The following is a 6,296-nucleotide window of genomic DNA, read 5'->3' on the forward strand; positions in this document are numbered from 1 at the left end:
TATTTTCTTTTTATTATAATCTAAAAAAAAACATATTTACATGTTTTCTGAAACCTCTAATCCGTTTATGCTTGCGCCTGCAGAAATAAAAATCTGAATGCAAGGCATTGGTTTTGCAGCTTGTTAATCTGGTGCGCTGTACGATTTTTGCACCTGTAATTAAGTGTCGGTTTGTGCAACAGACAAACACTAATAATAGCAAGAGCTTTTCTGGGGGAACCCACTGGCAGCAGAAACCCATCCATCAATGTCCCTAATGAGGCCACATCCAGATTAGCCGGTGGAGGCTCCCTGGACTGCTTTGTCTCATTTCCAATGCAATATCATATGCGATATGATAAACACTTGAAAAAACACAGTATGAGCCAACCCAGTGAAAATAATCAGATCGGGTCTTACTACGTCTTTACTGTGTGTGCACGGGTAAAATGTTTTACTCAACATTCTTGGTCCAAAACTATCTGTGTTGAGTCTGCTACAGTCTGCTAATGGGACAGTGGAAGAGCAAGAAGGACCTTCTCCTATCTTGGATGTGTTCTTTGTCAGTCAAATTATCTTGATTTTTATGTTCTTTATTTGGCTACAGTGACATCATCCAGGGAAGACAGATCATCTGCTATTACCATATAACGTAGAAAGGATTCCTGGATCAATGTGTGCTTCTGTGCTTTTTGTGTCTCTTGTTGTGTCTCTGCTCTGTCTTCTCTAACCCCCAGTCGGTCGAGGCAGATGACCGTTCACACTGAGCCTGGTTCTGCTGGAGGTTTTTCCTCCCTGTTAAAGGGGAGTGTTCCTCTCCACTGTCGCTCCATGCTTGTTCGGTATGAGGGATTGCTGCAAAGCCATCAACAATGCAGACGACTTTCCACTATTGCTCTATGCTCTTTCAGGAGGAGTGAATGCTGCTTGTCAAGACTTGATGCAATCTACTGGGTTTCCCTAGATAAGAAACTTTTTGACCAATCTGTATAATTTGATTGAGTTTGACTTTGTGAAGTGCCTTGAGATGACATGTATCATAAATTGGAGCTATATAAATAAAATTGAACTCAATTGAATTTAACTTAATTGGATTACAAAGTCAAATTGTTCAACATGGACCCAACTGTCTTTACCCAACTAAAATCCCCACTGTGTGCCACAGAACTTGTTTCAAAGCAACTTAAAGGGGGTGTATCAAGTAAAACCCACCTCTTTAGCTCTTAAATACATTTTGTTGTGCACTTGGAGTCTCTAAGAGTGCAGGATTTGAATTTAGTCTCTCCAGGTGCTGAGAAGATATCTTTAGATTTCGTCTGGGTCGTATTTTTTCAATCCATTTAGCTTTCTCTCTTTGTTCTGTTTTTTTTTTTTTTTTTTTTTTTTTTTTTTTTGAATGATTACGTCACAGTATTTGATGCAGAGCTGTCAAACAAGGTCATTGACCTCCAGTTTACCAATTTTGCTAATCAGCCATTTTTATTTTTCACTGCAATTTAGTGGTCCAAGCTGCAGGAAACCAAAGCTTCAAATGGTTACGTCAAAATGTTTGGTTGTTTAAACCCAAAAAAATGTATTATGGTACATCATCCCCTGGCATACAACAAAAATGGCTGAAGGGGGTGGAGTGGAACCCTGGAACCTGAAGGGGGACATGTGAAGTGCCTCTTTTGCATTTAAAGAGACGGCACCAAAACGAGATGCTCTCAGACGCACCTCAGAACATGGGCAAAAGACGGGCTTGTGGGGCAACAATAACGAGGAATTCAGACAAAAGCTTTGCAGTCGTGTATGGCCCACAACTGAATGATCTGAATGTGAAAAGGAAAAACTTAAAAGCATGATATGTTTCCCTTAAAAATACTTATTTTAGAATTTGAAAAGGATGCAAAAGCAAATAGTTGTGTTTTATTACGCATCATTCGTTTTGCAGGAGCCTATATTGTCTCTCCATATACGACGTACCTCACACAAGGTATGATTGATGGAAAAACGAAGACTGCACATAACCATGAAAGCACCATCTTCACAGTGAATCAGGGTGGTGGAAGCAACGTGCTCTAGGCTCACTTTTCTTCAGCAGTCACAGGTCAGGGTCGATGGAAAGATGGTTGGAGCAAAACACAGGGCGATCATGGAATGAAACTCGTTCAAAAGAATCGACACTTAGACACAGAGGTTCATTTTGGAGCAGGACAATGACCTGAAAACATACAGGCAGAACTACAACATAAAGGCCCCGTCATACTTCAGATTAAATTCAGCTGAAAATCTGTGGAAAGAGTTGAAAAGTGCTGTTTACAGATGCTCTCCATCCAATCTAACCGAGCTTGAAACCTTTGGCAAAGTATCAATTCATCCATTGTCTGTATCAGCTTGTTTTTGCAAGCTTGCAGAGAGGGTGCTGATGCTCATCTCCAGCGGTCATTGAGTGAAGGGCGGGGTACACCCTGGACATGTCGCCAGCCCATCAGGGGGCAACACAGAGACGGCGCTCAAGCGACAATGCACACACGCGCTCATAACCGAAGCACAGTTCAGCGAGACCGATCAACCTAACGTGCAGGTTTTTGGGCAGTGGGAAGAAGTCAGAATGCATAGGGAGAAAATACAAACTCCTTGCTAAAAGACCTCTGTCCGAAATTGAGCTTTTAACTGCAAGGCAACAGGGCTAGCTGTAAGTTGACATGAAAAAGCTTCAAAAAATATTCATTTCTTACTAATGATCCCAAAAAATACCTAATTATATATATATATATATATATATATATATATATATATATATATATATATATATATATATATATATATATAAGTTATATTATAACTTGCTAAATACTTATAGGAGGTCTGAGATCCAAGTTGATTTTTGAAGTTTTCACACTAAGTGTGCATTAATGTAACAATACCGAGAGCCAACTCCTGAATTCCTTGATATTTTTGCTGTTTGTCAGCATGAAAGCCACAGCAGTCAGTGTGTCAGCGAGTAATGACAGAGGAAGTGACGTCTGACAACTACAGCCTGCCACTACAGTTGGTTCCTTAAGAGCAAAGGGAGGTGGCCACGTCCCGATGCTAATGGTGGAGGAGAAAATGGCCGTGTCACTCCTGTCAACTTATTATGCTTTTAATCTAGACAGTTGTTGTCGCTTTTTCAGGGCCATAATTTCATGCCATTAAAAGTGCTGGGGGAAGGGGTGGGGGGACGTAACGAGGGAGGTGGTCTGTAAAGTGGAAGCAGTTGTTGAGTTTCTCTACCTTTTTTTTTTTTTTTTTTGCCGCTAAGTCCCAGTATTTTTTTATTTTATTTTTTTTTTAGCTGGAAACTTTTTGGCATCTCTTGAAAACATAAAGAGCAGTTGGTGCTTTAAAGTGTTCATAAAGTCAATCATGTTGGCTTGAATTACCCAGCAATCTGTCAGTTAGGCCCCCTTTAGCTGCCACGCCGCGGGGACGTGTGGGAGGGAGCGTGAACGCGCCAGCATACATGTGCGATCCACGGTGTACATTAATGTGCCGACGGTACATGAGTGGGAGACGGGGAAAGTGAAAGTGGGAAACTTAAATTAAAAAGATTATGACAGAAAAAGGACTCGTTTCTCTGTAACCGCTTCAAGTCGAGCGAACCCTTTTGCCCGTGCCGTATCCCACCCAGCTCTGCGGCCGAATTGCAGAGCCCCCGCGGGTCATGCTCAGACACCTCTATGTGAATTGCAGGTAATCGAAAATATTCCCAGGAATTACCGACACTTGCCTGATTCGTATGCCCGACGAACCTGTTTTCATCTCAGACAATGCCAGACCCGCGAGGTCTTTACGTTGTGTGCAAACATTTTGCAATTATGACGAACAGTAACAGCTTATCTCGAAAGGAACGGGCTCTCACTGATGGACAATGAGACATGTTAATGGAATAAACTGCTTTGAGCTGATGAAATAAAGATTGCTCCACCTCAGGGCACACTCAAATTAAATTATCAAGATGACTGGGCGCCCGCTGCTCGCAGTGACGCAGGTAACAGCCTAATCAAACCGCACTTGTTATATAGCATTAGTGAACGTCTACAGTGAAGCTACTCTAGGTTTCCTCCAAGCCCTCACTAAGCCCCTTGCACTTCATTCAGAGGGATGCGCTGATGCCAAAACCATGTGTTGTCCCCAGAGGCCCGAGCGAGCAGACTCTGCAGTGCGCGCGGTTTTATGCGCGCAGATAAACGTGGGTTCCGATGCCTTTGCAAGGAGCCCTCGGCCCTAAAACAATGTTGGTGTCGGGGCGACAGACTGTGACTGGCAATGGGAAACACCTGTGGTGGGGGTGGCGTCGTAGCGTTGCGCGAGGAGGAAGGGAAGGCATGAGGGAGATATAAAACCAGTTTGAAAGGCCACTACATCCTCCACATTTGCGGCTGCGCTGAGTGGCGGAGCTCTGAGGGAGTTAGTTACGCCGATGCCTTGGCTGTTTGGTGCTTAGATTTGAACATGCTTGTGCCAGGAGGGAAGCTTTTCACGTCAGCCTGAAGGGCTGCCCGTGAGCAGGCGACTGCAATGTCCCACAAAATATCCATACCCCCTTTGAATGTTCACATTTGGTCAAAGTGGAAGGAAAAGAATTGTAGTTTACACATAAAACGTGAAGAGGGCGGTATGCATTTTTAATGCACTCGTCTTTACCCTGATGCGTCGTAATAAAATACTGAGCAACGGACAACCGTAAGAAGCCATGTATTCGCAAATAGAGTCCACCTGTGTGTAATTCTGGTAAAAATCCAGCTATAGGCATCAAGATGTTTGTTGGAAGAGAATGGTAAACCGACAGAATCATAAAGGCCAGGGAACACACCAGACGGCTCCTGGCCGGTTACCCAAGCTGACAGGCTTGGTTTGTATTGCTCACCGAAGCAGCCCATTGTAACTCTGGAGGAACTGCAGTGATCTCCGGCTCAGGTAGGAGGATCTGTCAGAAAGACAACTCTCATTGGTTCACTTAACAAATCTGGCCTTTTTTGTGGGTCTTGCAGTTTGCTACACGTCATGTAGGGAACACAACAAACACCTGGAGGGAGATTCTTGGGTCAAATCAGACCCAAACTAAAGTTTGTGTCCTACTGAACAGAGGAAGAAAAAAATGCTTTGGCCTCACCTTGAGCGCACCATCCCCACGATGAAACATGGTGGTGGCAGCATTATGCTTGGGGATGCCTTCGATCAGCAGATACTGAGATTGGAGATAATTCCTTAACAAGATTCTAAAACTGATAGTTCTCTCTGTAGATAAAATTGGTGTTGACATCGCCCAAAACTAGGACCGAATACAAACGATTTCCGCACCTTTCATAATTGAGCTATGGGCCATTTTTCCCCCATTTCACAATTATGTACTGGCTTGGGCTGGTCTGTTGCATAAAACTCTGGTAAAATACATTGAAGCTTCAGGTGGTGTGAGTACAAGCATCTGCACCAATGCACTATACTGTAAGCTTACAAACATTAGAAATAAAATACAAACATAAAAAGAAAATGCTCACAATTCACAAGGAAAACATATTCTGTATGTGACACATTTTAATATCTGCAGCAGTTTTAAACTGCGAGCATAAAGCAGTTTTTTTTTTTTTGTCTTCTACATCCTGCACAACCTCTAAGTTTAAATACGGCACAGAAACACACATAGAGAGACAGGAAACAACTCATCGCTCGATACCTTTGCAACAAATCAGAAAGGAATGCTGCTCTTGCATTTAACTTAAACTAAAGCGGAAACTATTGGTTTGGATTTTTTTTTTTTTTTTTTTTTTTTGCTGAGGGGGGTTTATTTCAGATTTACATTTTCCTTGAGGGTATGGTATAAAAATAGGAATTGAGCTCAGAAACAAACAAACAATCTAACGGCTAACATCAGCTTTTGTTAGTGTAGTCGTACCTTTAATTTGCCATTAAACAAAATGCTAAACACAATCATTCACAGCTAAGTAAAGGGTTCTGCTTAGACAGGTATGAGATAAAATGTTGGGTTTGGCTTAGTTCAGCAAAAGCTCCCAGCTTCTGGAAAGGAGAAAAAGAAAAAAATGGAACAGTTCACGGTTTGCAAACATATGCTTTTAGGTTGTGTGTCTTTAATTCACATTTCTGAGCTATTTGACACCTTTCTTAAGAAGAGCTGTTCATTTGTAATGAAATCATAAAGTACATACAGAAAAGCAAACAATGCCCACAAACATGCTGCTTTTCTTTAGTTATAGTAATTTGTTGGTATTGACTGCCTTTTCATTTGAGACTCTCTTCTAAACATAAGAAATCGCTGACTATCCATATAATAT

The sequence above is a fragment of the Fundulus heteroclitus genome, chromosome 19 (genome assembly GCF_011125445.2).
Source record: "Fundulus heteroclitus isolate FHET01 chromosome 19, MU-UCD_Fhet_4.1, whole genome shotgun sequence".
NCBI lineage: Eukaryota > Metazoa > Chordata > Actinopteri > Cyprinodontiformes > Fundulidae > Fundulus > Fundulus heteroclitus.